Raw genomic sequence first — 16,373 nt, 5'->3', positions numbered from 1 at the left:
CAATGTCTTCTTGATGGTATGCGAGATGCTTCCCATAAGGCGGTTAATTATGATAAGCTCAGGGAAATCACCCAGGGTCCAAACGAAAACCCAGCAGTTTTTCTTAATCGGTTGCAAGAGGCTCTTACACGCTATACCCGTTTAGATCCATCCTCTGAGGCAGGCTCGATCATATTGGCCACCCATTTCATTGGGCAAGCGGCTCCTGATATAAGAAAAAAGCTAAAGAAAGTTGAGGATGGCCCACAGACTCCTATTCGAGACTTGATGAACATGGCATTTAAAGTCTTTAATTCCAGAGAGGAACAGGCCGAAGCAGAGCGTACTCTCCATCTTCGTCAGATGGCGGACTTACAGTCCCAGGCCCTGATTGCAGCCCTGAGGCCGGAGGAGGAAGGTCAGCCCTCCGGGTGGCAAGCGCCACCCAGGAGAGGACGACAGTAAAAACAACCACCTCCAGGAGCCTGTTTCAGGTGTGGAGTATATGGCTATTGGAAGGCGAATGTCCTTTAAAAAGCGGTGGACCTCAGGTACCTCACTACAGGGGGTCTACCCTTCTGGACAAGGACCCGCCGCTGGCCCTATCTGGTCTGACCAAGGACTGACAGCTCCTGGAATCCCTCGTCCTCCTTCCTCCATCTTCCTTGCTGGCCCAGAGTAACTGCAGGTACAGGGTAAGCCAGTTTGCTCTTTGGTGGCCTGCTCGATCTTTCAGGCCTTAGTTTCCTTCTCAAGTCTCGGTTCAGGATGATGAGGCAACCCCTCCAGCCTCTGCCCACAGCTTAGGCCATATCTAAAAGGGCTCTGTTACAACAGCTCCAGGGACAAATTCTCTTACACGGTGTTGGGATCCACTAAACTTTGTTTCTTTCAACATAACTCTCTTTGATGTTTATATTTTAGCAGGTCCACTTGTTTACATACTATGGTGCTCTCCCTCCTCGGATGCCAAATTGCCTAAGTATTAAACTTCTAAAATGGGTAACCGATGCTCCCAAGGCAGTGACAGGTGTTTAACCAGACATATCCATACTCACTCAATGCTAAAAAGAGTGGTGTGGGTCTGCTTCGGGAGTTGCTGCTATTAATAACTCTGGTCTAATGAAAAACTGCTAAAGGGGCAATAGACGCTCTCCTCAGGAAAATGTTGCTATTTAAGTTAGTAGATCTAGTGACTGCCTTGTGTCTAAAAGGGCTTCTGCCCAGCCTGGGTTCCGTTCTCACAATTTTCTTTTTCTTTAATAGCACCTTGCCTGTTAGTCTCCTCAAAGCAAACCAGTCACCGAGCTCTCCAGGGTAACCTCCAACTCTCCGACCACAGCCACCTGCTCCCTTCCGGCGGCTCAAATTCCGACTTCTCCCGACCTGGGGCCTTTGACTGGGGCCCTTGATTGACGTCGCCCAGTATCAGCATGAAGCCGCTAGATGAGCAAAAACCACGCCCTTCTGCACCCCTGAGTCAAAGAGGTCGGAATGTAAAGTGGGGGCAGGGCCGAGAGCTAGGAGGTGGAGCCTGCGATTCCGGGACCAGGCCTCCCGCCCCGGAAGAGCAGAGTTCAGAGAGGACTGGGAGAGGGAGGGAGACACTCTCCCGCCGGCCACCGGCCCCCGCGGTTGACCCCCCACGAATAAAGCCTCTCGTAACTTATTATGGATCTCGGCGTGTCTCTATGCTGCTGGTGGGGCACACCCGCATTTCATTTAATCTTACAATTCTGTGTGAAACTTTGGAGGGGTGTAATGTATTTAGGTTAAACAGCTTTGTGCCCCTTAGGAAAATAAAGAAAAGATTGCACAACCATATTTTAATAATATTCATAATTGTCTGGCTATATTATTTCTCATCCACTATTTTTATATCAGCTCACTTGCCATTGTATTTGAATTAATTATAATAAAAATAGCATTCATGACTTCCTTGGTTTATGCTCCATGCCAGTCACAAGTCTGTTTTATTATTGTTTTTAACCAGGGTTAGAACCCACGTACATTCTAGCTCTAAGCTATACCATTAGTTCCATTTAATTTTCTGTTTTGAAACAAGGTCTCACTAAGTTGCAGAGGGCCTCACTAAGTTGCTGAGGCTGTCTTTTAACCTGTGATCCTCCTGTCTCAGTCTCCCAAGTTCTAAGATCACAACCACCATTCCAGTTTTTCTCTAACAATACACAGCTACCTCCCATCTCACACCCATATACACAATGAAGCAAACATTTTTATCTGCTTTGTATATAAATAAGGAAAGAAAGCTCATAGCTCCCATCCCTTACACAAAATTAGGTAAACACCTTTAGTCACAGAGGAAAACTCAGAGACATTTAGTATTTTGTCTAAATTCCCATGTATTGAGTAGATGCAAATCTTTGTTTTTCCTTTGTTTCTCCTTGGCCTCTTCTGAGACCACTCTAGTCTTCACAATGTGCTATGCTGAAAGCTGGTGGAAAAGACAATCTTCTATTGTGTTTGTAATCAACATTAGAATGAGTATGCAAATATTTAATTTCCATTCTAAGACGCAAGTGTGAGAAATCTCTAGTAGTTTCTCTTGCAACTAATTATTAGTGAATGGTTTAATCTCTTCTCTTTGACCAGGCACAGTATATACCAATTAAGGGGTCATTTAATTGATTACCTATTTGTTTCTGGAAGTGTCTCCTACTTGTGTCTTCAGTGATGTAATGCCCTTATCCTTAGGGACTTCCAGGACATTATCGCAATGTTATATCCACTAGGGGTAAGAATCCAGACTGCAGGAACATTGTCTCAGTTCCGCTTGGCCATTTAGATAAGCCAAGGCTTTCTTTTCTTTCAGTCTAGTCAATTAACATACTGAAGACAGGGCATTTTGTAGACAAGCTCTTGTTCTGATTTTTTTTTTTTAACATGAAACCTCTAATCAGTTCCTGCTGATAAGAAACCTACCTCCATCCTCCTTTTACTTGAAAAAGTTGATACTATAAAAAAAAAGAAACAAAAACAGGTGGGGAGGTAGAGATAGAAACCCTACTCACAGCATACAATTACACTAAATGCAAATACTGCATGTTAAAATGAAATGGGGTCAGGTGTACTGATGCCTATAATTCCAGTACTGGGGAGACTGAAACAGGATGATCATAAGCTGGAGGCCAGCCTTAGCAACTTAGCAAGACTTTATTTCAAAACCAAATAAAACAACAACAACAACAACAACAACAACAACAACAACAACAACAACAACAAAATTACAAAGGACTTGGGGTATAGCTCAAAGGTAGAATGTCCCTGGTTTTAATCCCCAGTAACACATACACACATGTATGCTGAAATAAGATGAAGTATGAGTTATGTTCATCAGATGTATTTCTCTGCTAAAATATAGGAATGGGCCTTTATAAATACGTTTAAGTACTTTTTAAAGCATTAGCTTTTTAAAAATGATTTTTTAAAAGAAACTAAAACTTTATTTATTTGGTAGAGGGGTTAAATCCAGGGGTATTATAGCTCTGTGCTATATCCCCAGCCCTTTTTACTTTTTATTATGAAATAGGATCTCACTAAGTTCCTGAAGCTGTCCTTGAATCTGTGATCCTCTTGCCTCAGAATCCCCAGTACTGTGATTAGAGGTGTGCACCACTGTATTCTGTGTGATAGTTGTTTTGAAATGTCTATCGTGTCTCATTAAAAGGCATATTCCTTCTCTTTAGCTTCTATTTCAGCCAGCCCTTTCTAGTTCCCTCAGAAATATTTTAAGTGGATACTCTCTTTTTAATGCATTCATGCAATACATATGTATTGATGATCCGACCATAGAAGGGTGGACATAGAGTTTAAAGATTTATTTTAAGCAAAGTTATGATAGAAGAACAGCTCCTGTCACACAGAGGGAGAGGGGTTCCTGAAAGAGAAGTTCATGGAAGTCCTTAAGATGTGAGCTTTTACTCCGTTTTGTGGTCCCCATCTGCTCCTTTGTGATTGGTCAAATTTAGGATTTGGGACCTGATGTCTTTTTCCCAATTTGAATTCTTTATTTGAATCTCTGTTCCAAAGGACAGTAGGCCCTTCTAGTCTCCTGGCTCCTCCCTCATACTTTCTCCTTTGCTCACTCCTGGGGCTATTTTTTTTTTTAACCAACTCTTATTGTTATCCCTATAGCTTCCTTATTTCAATTCTTTGTACAGATGGCCTCTTTTAACTCTTCCTATTCCCAGGTCCCCTGTCCTGCCTCCTTGAAATTCTGTGTTGTGTCCATTTCTATGTGAATCCCAACAGAAGTAAAGTGAGCCAGGTAAGGTCTCTGGCCTCCCAGAGACATTGTGTTCTGGAAGAACAAAGCAATAAGCATGAAAATCATTTCAGGATCAAAGCTGGTTAATGAAAGAGTAATTAGCATTAGCAGTAGGGCTACAGTCTTATGCTCCCCTATTTCTGTTTTAGCCTCTTGTGTTAATATGGCATTTTTGCCCCTTCTTGGGCCCTGCAGGTATTTCCATTTCTGTGATCTAAGTACTTACAGGGACTAAGGCTAGTGAGTGCACTTTCAAGGCACTGAGACTGGTCTGACTTTGCAGGGTGGCCAGCACTCCATTAGAGACCTGTCTGCCACACTGAGGATCATAACAAATTCTGCTAAGTTTAGCCAAGCGTGGTGGCGCACGTTTGTAATCCCAGCATTTGGGAGGCTGAGACAGGAGGATCCAGGTTTGTGGACAGTCTCAGCTACTTAGTGAGGCTCTTTGCAACTCAGTAAAACCCTGTTTCAAAATAAGGAATAAAAAATAGGGCTGGGCGTGTAGCTCAAAGGTAGAATGCCCCTGGGCTCCATCCACAGTACTCAAAAACAAACAAACAAACAAACAAACAAACAAAAACAGTTCTGCTAAATTAGCTGAACATAGTGGTACAAGCCTGTAATCCCAGAAACTGGAAGGCTAAGAGAGAGGAGGAGAGAGGAGGATTGCAGGTTTGATGACACTCTCGGCAATATAGTGACACTCTCAGCAACCTAGCAAGCACTTGTTTTAAGACAAAAAGTAACAAGGACTGAAGGATATTGCTTGGAGGGTATACTCCTGGGTTCAACCCCTAGTACCATACACACATATTCTGGTAAACTATGAGGGTATTTTTTAGAAAAGGAAATAAATGTTTCTTTTTTATGGGGATATAGTAAAAAAAAAAGTATACGACCCAATAGATTTATAATTCAGGTAAATATTCCTCTAATAAGAAGCCTTTCTACCTACCTTCTCTTACTCCAGACTTAAGAAAAATGGATAGAGATCTAGGAAGACCTCTTTATAATCCCTCACTGATTTCTCTTGAATTCTGTCATGAGCTCCCTCCTAAAAAATCTTTAACATTTCCAGTTCTCCATTCCTTCTTTCCTTTGTTCATTTTTCCATTCAATATATGTAGAATGTGATAATTGATGGCAAGCATTGTTTTACATGCTGTGGTTAGGGTAGAGGATAAGACTGATGAGGAATTTTATAGAATGGAGGAAAGGGATAGTACACAGATTTAAACATATCAAATGACAACAAAATCTGCTCAGTAGAAAATTAATATACATCCTGGAAGCAGGTTAATCCTGTGACTACTCTTATTTGTGTAAGGAAAATTATCTCTGACCAGATGATATATAAGCTACCATAAAAATGACAGGAAGTAAGTTGGACATGGTGGCCGATACCTGCAATCCTAACACGTGGGAGGCTTAGACTAGAGGATCACAGGTTCAATCACAGCCTTAGCAAGTAGTGAGACTCTCATCAACCTAGTGAGAAACTCTTTCAAAGTAAAATCAAATAGGGCTGGTGGTGTAACTCAGAGGTAGAATGTCCTTCTTTTCAATCCTTAGTCCCATACACACCAAAAAGAATAATAATAATAATTTTTAAAAATACAGGAAGGAGCCACCCCTGAGAACAGGAGGGAAGAACAGTATTGGCAGAGAGAACAGCCAGCGCGAAGATCTCAAGACCTGTTCTGGGAGCAGAATATTCTCCCTGTTATTGATACCTATTACTTGTAAAGGAGAAAGAAAGAAAAGAGATCGGAGGACACAGCAAGGAGGATTCATGAGCCATATTAAAGCATTGGCTTTGTAGGCCCTGTTCTAGGTTAAATGAGAAGCTACTAAGATATTTCATCTGAAGGACCGAAGAACTGAATTATATTTAAAATCTCTGCCTCTCAAACTTAGCGTACACACGAATCCTAGGAATCTTGTTAGGATTCAGATTATTTTCCAGTATGTCAGGTGGGGCATGAGGGTCTGCCTTTCTGAAAGTTTCTACGCAGTGCTAATGCTGGGAGGTTGAAGTCAGTCTTGCCCATGAGATTCTAGATGGTTCTCGAGTGCTATGGAAAAATGAATTTCAGGAGGCCACAAGAAAACAAGAAGGATGACCCTTTCAAAGGCTCCGTTTGTAGCCATTCTGATGAGACGTAACATTGAGGAGGACAATGTTGTTAACAGGAGAAATGGGGAAAATATTTGATTTCTGAATATGTTGAGTAAGTGTTGTTGATGACTGGACAAAGAGGGAGGAGAAAAAGAGAAAATGAGAAATCAACAGAAACTACTAGAATTTTGGCTTGAAAAGTATGCAGATGATGACATCAGGACTGGGATTAAATTATCCTCATTCTACATTTATCCCCAGACTTACATGAGACATTTTCTTTTTCAAAATTACCACTATCATAGATGTCAAAAGTATAAAGGAAGATGTTCATTCCTTGATATTTTCATAAACATAACAATAGAGCATCTATAAACAATGATGTCAGTACTAAAAATCTTCTTGGAAATTAATTTTTCTAAATTCCACATGTGCATAAAAATGATAATGGAGTCACCCAATCAAAAGGAAAAAGCAACTGAAAAGCATATAACTGTCAAATGAACTCCAGACAGTTCAATCCAGGCATTCATTCTGGGACTTAAGCTTCATACAGTTGAAGAGAAAAAAATCATTGTTTAGACGTAAAAAACAGCTAGCCAGGTACAGGTACCAGTGCTTGTGTATTGTTTGAGAAAGATTTACTGTCCCTTCAATGGTGATTAATGACAGGGAAAACTTATAAGTTTAAAAGCTGTTAGATTACAAGAGAACACTGGAAGATATCCAGGCAATTAGAAGCCGGCAGGTTTTCGGTTTCTGAGATCTGGGGACCAGAGCTCACTTGCAAGGTGCTTTGGAAGAGAATTAACTCACTATACATGGAGAGGCTCTGTTTGAAGACCCTGATCTTTACTTCACAGCATTACTGTTTGAAATGGGAAATATTCCCGAACATTCATACAAATCTGTGAGTCTGATCAATGGCAAGACAGAAAGACTGTGAATGATAGTGGTCATGGTAATTTGTTTGGTGTCAGATCTTGCTTAACAGAAAGAGAGAAGTTGATAGAGGAACTCCTCCTGCCTCCTGCAGTAAAACCTTCCTAATTGGTAGCAAAAGCCCGGTGGTTAAGCAGTCATCCCAATTATCTGAAGTAAGTCTGACTGGAGGGCACTTGATTTACAGAGTTATTGTTTAAAAAAATATATCAACTTGCACCAGTAATTGGAAGATGATTGTGGGCCAAATTATAAAGAACAGGCACATTTCAGAGGAAAAAATAGAGTGGAAAGGATCTGAAAGTATGTTTGTGGAGAGATATTAGAGCTAACTGTTCAGCCATTGAACTGTTTATAGAAAGCTGTAGAGAAACTTGAGGATGAAAAGCAAGATTTCTCCTTTTGCCTAGCTAAGTGCAAAGCAGAATAGGTCAGTAATTCATAGGTAAATATTTCTTTGGGAGAGATTCAAGCCAAGTTTGGCTGGCTTAGAAAGAATGCAAGATTTTGTAAAATGTGTATAGTTTGCAAAGCAAAGGTAGCTCCTCCATGACTCCTACTCTATTTTTTAAAACAATTTTTACATAAAAATATTTTAACTGAAATAATTTTTACATTTTATGCTAACATACAGAAATAATTTTCATTGATACTTTTATACTTTTGGCATTTTCAAGCAGAAGATGCTAGTAACTAGGAATGCCAATTTCACTGTTTCACATAACTTAGAGAGAGAGAGAGAGAGAGAGAGAGAGAGAGAGAGAGAGAGAGAGAGAGAGAGAATGCTCAAAATTTTACTCCTAAGCTACCACCATTCAAAATACTTGAAAAGAATGAAGCAAAACTTCAACCCCCTACTCCCTGCAGTCCCGCCCCACTCCCAGTTTGGTTTGGAGTGTCTGAGATTTTTTCCTCATCCCTTATAGATAGAGTGTCAATGATTATATTACCTATATTAATTTCTATCTAGGTATCTTATATCCCCTCACATTTTAAATCAAAATGGAAAAATGTTTTTATGAATTTTTTAAAGTATACTTTTATTGGTAATTATACATCATAATGAGGTTTCCAGTGATAGATGCACACAGCACGTGGGTGCTTTCCTTCCATAACTCCACCCTGCTCCCTTCCCCTCCTTGTACATATTTCCTGAGATTTGATAAAAGAACAGTTCAAATAATGCTATAACAATTATCAACATCTAGAGACAGTTTGATGCACGTGGCCAATGGATCTGCAGCCCCTACAGAAGTCTAGAATTTTTAAACCAAATCTTGCAAAGCGATGGCCTAAGGGCCACATTCAGCCTGAAGATTTGTGTGCACACACACTGTTCACACAGGTACTTTTTGCATATTTGAATTTATTGCTACTTTATTTTTTTTCTTTTTAACTTTTTAAAATATATTTTAATAGAAAGTAAATGTTATACATTTAATCTGTATTTGGTGCCCTCTCCCCCCCTCGTTTTCCCTTCCCCCCTTCTGACAATTAATACCCAGGCTAATACACACAATGGAATTCTATTCAGCTATAAAGAAGAACAAAATCATGTCATTTGTAAGAAGATGGAAAGTGCTGGAAAGCATTATGTTAAGTGAGATCAGCCAAACATAGAAAGAAAAGGGACATATGTTTCCTCTAATATGCCCAAACAAGTGAGCATTGGGGATACCAGAGGGAATCCACATAATGGAAGGGAAATCTCAGCAAAGTTTGAATGGAAAGCTAAGAGAGGAAGGAAGCTGAACTTGATTGATGAGGGGCTACTTCCAAATAGGTGTAAAAGTACGAATATAGCAAGGTTGTTATAAATTTTTATCAGCAACTTGTTTTGTTTTCTTCCACTGGTACATATCCATGTAAATTTAATCTTTAACACAACCCTGAAGAGAAATTACATATAAGGATGTAACTAAGTAATAAGACTAAAGATGACAGATGTCAGAAATCTTGCGCAAGACCAAGGAACAATGGTAAATCAGGTTCTGGATGCAGTTCTGCTATGTTCTAAGCTCATTTTCCCATACTTTTTCCTGGAACAAGAAGTCTCACTTGAAGAAGAGAGGATGATCCTCCCTCAACCCCTGCTTCACTCTTTTTTGTTTTATGCGCAGTCTTCTGGTTCACATCAGTTGTACCAAGACTGTAGTGTTTGGATCTACTCAACTCAACTTCAGGTCTTCCTAAATCTAACAACAAAGCTGAGGAGTGCAGCCAGCAGAGGCAGCTGCAGGCCTGGCTGGGACTGGCACCATCTTCAGGGTAGAGAGCAGCCACACAATGGTTCTGGGGAGATGCCGCAGGCTCTGAGCCAGTTCTCTGTGCCTTGTGGCTGGCATCAAGGTGATTCCCAGCCTGGCCATGTGCAGCCTAGCTTTGCTCACTTAGTGCCGGGTTAACACGGTGGCATTAATATCTGAACCACACCATTTGCTTTACTTTATGTAGAGGTTTCAGGTCGACTCTCTGCCATTATCCTAAAAGCAAGGAGATACACTCCTTTCCCAGACATCTCATCAGCATGGAAGTCCAAGATTTAGTAAATAGCATTCTGCTTGGCATAGAGAAATTAATAAATTTATTTATTTATTTTTTTGCATGTGTGGTTCTGGGGATTGAACTCAGGGGCATTCTACCTCCAGGCTATACCTCCAGCCCTATTTTTAATTTTTTTGTTTTTGTTTTGAAATAGGGCCTCATTAGGCTACTGAGAGTCTGGCTACATTGGAGGCTATCCTGGAACCTGTGATCTTCCTATCTCAGCCTCCAAAAGTACTGGGGTTACGGATGGGTATGAGTACACACCACTTTATCAATTTAGACTGATAGACGGAATGACTAGATAGTTGGAGAGCACTACTGGATTTTAGAGAGGGTTTTGACTGCCTACCCTGTTTAAGGTAACAACTTAAAGGCATTTCAGTTCAAACCCCCACATTGAGAGTCTGGTGGCATAAAGCAAAAACATTTAACTTGAAACAAGCTCTGAAATCCTTGTTCTAGATTTATGGAAGCATGACCAGGAATGAGTCACTTTATCCTATCCCTGGAGTGGGTGCTTATGGATAGTATTGGAATATTTCTCTTTCAGATTTGTTATTTGCAAAGAATAGAAATAAATGTCAAGGCTGTTTCTTAACATGCCATACAAATGAAACAAATAGAAAGCACTGTTTTATGCCAGACATAAAACAAATGGAATGCTGTATATACAGAACGTTTTTACCTAACAATTAGGGATGGCACCAAAGATCAGGCATGAACTGTGCCGGTAGGGAACGTATAACATAATCATGGCAGCTAGGTCGATGTGAAATTATTTAAAGTACAGAAATTCACTAATGCATAAGAAACGCAAGTACGATGGGTGGAACACTGGCAGTTAGATTCATCAGGAAAACTTTCTGAAGAAATCTGAGTAAAAGAATAGACTGTTGTTTCAATGACTTAAAAGGTAACCAATTCCAAAAGCTTTCCCATGTTTGTGTCAAGGTTGGTATTAATTTCTTTTAGGGCCAGTGCTAGTGCGGGCTCCGATAACTATGGGGCCACTGTCCCCCGAATCTGTCCTACAGTGGCCCTTTCCATGTAGCCAAGCTGCACGTGTGTCACAGCACAGATTGAAAAGTGATGGTCACCACCGGTCTTAGCCTTGCCCAGAACATCTCTTCCTCTGTTCCTCCCTCTATTTCCTTTTTTGCCTTCTCATTTCTGGAATCATTGCATTCAGAGATTTGTTTCTGACACCTACTTTGTCTTGGAACTTTCTTCACTGCCTGTGTGACCTGCCCTGCCCTGGCCTCACCCAGATTCCTGTGTCTTCCTTTTCAGCTTCTCTATAAATCCTGCAAAGAACTACCTTGTTGCTACCCTTGACCTTGTGAAAATCATAGTGAGCAGGCTAGCTTCTCCCCCTACCTCCGGAGCTGATTCTGGGTCTCACCTTTACAATGGGGAGAAATAAAGGCCTTTCTGATTGTTGCTGAGTGAGTAGAGATTGGGAATGGAGGTGGGAAAGTTCAGTAGCTCTGTCCTCATTTACTTTCTCTAGAGTCCCATCTTTTCCACCTCCACTCCTTTTTTTTTTTTTTAACTGCTAGGTTTCTATGTGAATAATTCAGACTTTACTTGGTTATTTATGCTAGGTGAGGTGAGGTGTCTTGCACATAAAGAGAGTTGCAGTAAGCTGGAAACACTATTGAAAAAAATAAAATAAAAAATAAAACTAATCTAAATGGAGGAAAGAGAAGGAGAAGGAAACTTGAAAAACTGGAGCTGTATACCTTTACAGCAATTGAATCTACCATTTGCATTTATGCTTTTATTTCCTCAGTTCCAAGGAAGGGAAGAAACCCAATAGGTCATAAAGTTCTTATTTTTTTATTAGAAGGAGACAGACAAGTTCATAAATTTGAATTATACTATATCTTGGTCTAAGCTCTAAAGGGAAAAAAAAGAAATTCCTTGTAGGGAACATTTACTACTTGAGATAGAAATCAAGAACGAGCAAAATATAACCAGTTGAAAGAGGCTTTGTTGAGGCTTATGTTGTAGCATATGGGGGCTGTTCAGATAAAGGTATGGAGAAGTCTATTTATAGACCAAAGGGTCAGGCTGAGGCATGCTCCCTGTCCTGATGGCTTACCACAGGCATTCTGCTCAGTGATGGGTAAGGGCTGGGAGTGGACTTACCTGGGGACAGGCAGAGCAGCTGCAGAGGGGCAGGGTCACCAGAGAAGCCTTGCAATGGAACCATTTGGAAAAGGCCCAGGACTGCAGCTTGCCAAAGACACACCACACACTGAGTGTCTCAAGCTGCCAGAGCTGGCCATGAGGTATTTGGCTGCAGCCACAACTGTCAACAATAGAATAATAATAATAATAAAAATGCCTGTAAATCCCAGTACCTGGGAAGCTGAGGCAGGAGGATAGCAGGTTTGAAAACACTCAGCAGTTTACTAAGACCTCAGCAACCTAGAAAGTACCTGTTTCAAAAACAAACAAACAAACAAACAAATAAACCAACAGGGCTGGGGTGTAATTCAGAGGTAGAATGCACCTGGGTTCAATCCCTAGTTTTCTTTTTGTTTTTTAAAGCCTCATATTGTACATCAGGCTTTTTTAAAATCAGGATTATGTCTTATATTAAAGATCTGTAAAATGTATGAGAAGACATTTCGCTTTTGTTCTGTAAGGTAAATAAATATATATAATAAATATAAATACTAAATACATAATAAATAATAATAGAATAGAATAATATAATTAATACGATATAATATTATAATATACCAGAAGGGAGAGGGGATTTACTGTGTGGCAATGATGTGTGCCTGGGCTGAGATTTTCTTGTAGTTATGGGCCTCTTTCAAGACCCTGTATCAAATTTGTGTCTACAAGTTGTTTTGCTTTTCTTCAGGAACTTATCCTTGATTGTCTAAGTGTGTAACATTCCCAAACCTGAAGTCGGATCTCACATATCTAGGCAGTATCTCTAGTATCTGGTTGCTTATGGAATTTTGAAGTGACTAATCAACAAGTTCTATTGACTGGTCTCCTCTGAGCTGTTAACACTGTCTATACAATAATCATAATGATGGCCAAGACCCTTGATATCTCAAGGAAAGATGTCTATTTTTGATGACTGAAGGAATATCCACAAACTCCAAATAGGATGATTTTACTCAGTGAATTTATTAAAAACTCAGTACAAGTTTGTCAGTGTGTTCATCACATTACAACTAAGGACATTTGTTCCTAGTTTTAAGATATCAATCAAATAGGAAATATATACTGTTATTTAAAAATCAAGATTTTTAGCCAGGTGTGGTGGCATACTCTTGAAATCCCAGCATTTGAGAGGCTGAGACAAGAGCATTGCAGTTTGTGAACAGCCTCAGCCAGCTACTTGATGAGGCAACTCAGTAAGACCCTGTTTTAAACAATAAAGAATAAAAAAAAATAGGGCTGAGGCTGTAGCTCAAAGATAGAATGCCTCTGGGTTCCATCCTCAGTACTGCAAAAAAATCATGATTTGTATAATAACAGTATAGACACAGAGTAATGAAGAGAGAATTAAAGAAATAAATTGTGATTGGGAATTTTCAAGCAATGATAATACTTTCTATGATACTGCGATGGTAAATACATGTCATACATCTCCCATACTCACAGAATATATAGTTCTCGGAGTAAATTCTAATATCAGTGGTGAACTTTGTGTTATTATGGTGTGTCAATGCATGACCCTTAATAGTGACACATGTACCCTCTAGTGGGAGAGATTTATAACGAGAGTGCTCTGCATGTGTAGGTTGGAGGGGTACGTGAGCTATCCCTTTACCTTCCCCTCAATATGTCTATGATCCTAAAATTCCTCTAAGAAAATGAAATCTTTATTAAGACAATAATAACAAAAAGTATGCTTAATTTATAGTAATAAAAATGTGCTTAATTTTTCTGGAATACTTATAGCAGGTTCTCCCCAAAAATAGAATTAATAAATGTGATACTTTTATAATAAAATTGATAATTAACTCACTTTTCTTAGTTATATTGGAGATATTTATTAATTTATTTGACAGTTATATCTCATGATAACAAAAATAGAGAAAGATAAAGGAAAAGATGAACTTAAATACCTGTGAATTATTTGGAAAGATACAAAATAATCTAATGCATTAAGTTCAGGCCTCTGAATTGGCTAGGGAAAAGGAAACTAAGATTAAAATAGAGAAGCTGATGGTTGAGAGGATCCTGAATGGTCCTACAGTGATTTTCATAGATGTCCTGATGATGAATGAAGAGGATCACTTGACCCAAGTATTGTAAAGTAAACAAGGCTATTTCCAAGTTTGTTTCTGCATAAAATAACCAATTTGTACTGCATCTCTAGAAACATGAGTGTGTAAATCTTATTGACTTTGTGTTGCTGAGGGACCCTGTGTTATTACCAGTAAATCTGGATTTCAGTTACATCCTTTGATACTCATGGACTTGACAGCTTGCATCTTACAGATGGCTTTCTACAGAACCCATCAATGCTGACATTGTTCCTGCCAAGTCAAGAAGCCTGGTATTTCCAGGGATACCAGTGCAATCTGAGTCAGAAGCAAAGCCCTCTTCCTTTGCACCTGCTACAGTGACCATTGGAACGCCTTCTTCTGCCCAAAATATCAAACCCTTCAACCAGGCTCAGAAGCATCTCCACTTTTGTTAGTATGTTCTGGCTGCTCTTGAGCTGTTGGAATGGTTCTTTTACTGCCTCTCATGTAAGGCTTGGTTTTATCACTAAAGCCTGAACACCAAAGCCACTTTGCCATTATACCTTCTCCACCTGCCAGGGCATAAAAATATCAGAGCCATCCATAAAGTGTTATGGCTGAACATGACCTTGTCCTTCTGCTCACTGACATTAATAGCAACAACTGTCTTGCCACTGTAGTTCCTCAAGGAGGAAGATAGGTTAGCACCATCTCCTGGGCTATACTCAGTTGTTTATTCTAAAATGTCCTTTTAACATCATATCTCTCTATATTCACTCTTATAACCAGTTCCTCTGGGCATCCAATGGTTGTGATGGCAATGTGTCCATTGTCTGCTACCTCCTCAATGCAATATTCTCAAAACATCCTTCTGAATCAAACACTTAGGTCACTGTAGTGTCTAACCTGCTGGCCCTGATATTTAAATGCAGAGAGTATAATTTGTTTTAGAAGTTCTATTTACCCTTATTTGCATATGGATCTTGGTTAGAAAATCCTGAGTCCGATAACATAGAATTTGTGGTAAAACAGATAACATTTCGTAGCCTTCTTTCCCTTGATTTCCTTATGACATGTGACTACCCCTTACTCAATAACCTTCAGACTTTGAATATCAATAATTTATTTTCTGAAAAGTAAATCTGCAATCGCACCACACAGTGCAGAGACTTACATATCTCTTAGTTTATATTTGAGGGAGACACAGACATAAACTTCAAGAAGGTTGTGGTCTCGAGGGGAAAACAAAATCTGAATGAATATTTTATAAGACAATAAGAAGCAGTATAAAAATTTGAGTCATAACAAAATAATATTTAAAAATGCTTATGAAAACAATATCTGAGACGAATCTGGCAAAACACAAGACTTCTGATTATCTTTACTTGTACTGGACCAATCTAGATAGATTGTCTAGAAAAAGCACAGAGAATTCAGTCAGAAAGTTTTTAATCTTTCAAATTTTATCTGGAGATAATTTACCCCCCCCCAATATTTGCAGATACCTTCAAAATTGAAATTGTCCCACCTCCACAAAAATGAAAGCTATCACAATTCTTACTGTCTCAGCAACTTTTGTTGGGAAGTTGCCCAGACCTGAATAATATTAGTTCCTTTACTTTTCTTTATAAGTAAAAAACTATATAGCTCAATACACACCTTCCCCGAAGAGAATGATTATTATATTTCAGTGACTATCCATTATTGTGTTCCTTTCTAAATGAGTTGATTAAAATTCAAGAGATCCTAAGTTCTACATCCTTCCCATAATGCTCTCCAATCTTCAGTAAGCAATTTGTGTGTTACCTAAACTGACAAAGAAGATGTTTGATTTGAACCCCAATTCTGGCCTTTTGATTGTGAGAATGAAGTGAGCCATTATAAATTACTCCAAATGTTAAAATTTCTAGAATTTCTTAACACTTCAAAGGTCAGCCTTGAAATTTTCCTGTTCATTTAAAAAATGAAGTAGGATATATTTTTAAGTTTAAATAATTTTATTGTAAACCAACAAAGGAATCATAATAAATTAAGAGGAGGAGAAGGGAGAGATAAAGAAGACTCTTATTTGTTTTATCTTTATAGGTGAGAAGTGTATGGCAGAGAGAAATGAGTCAATTTCTTAGTGTCATCCTGCAATAACTGAAGTTATATCTATTTGAGCCAAGTTATTTCTGTTTCCATAGTCTGTGTTTATTTAGCAATGTACCAATTATAATATCCAGATATTGTTACAAGCATTTTACAGATATTAAGTTACTCAGTCCTCAGA

Source organism: Muscardinus avellanarius (genome assembly GCF_963383645.1).
Source record: "Muscardinus avellanarius genome assembly, chromosome: 16".
In the NCBI taxonomy this organism is placed as follows: Eukaryota; Metazoa; Chordata; class Mammalia; order Rodentia; family Gliridae; genus Muscardinus; species Muscardinus avellanarius.
This window is presented reverse-complemented; position numbering follows the sequence as displayed.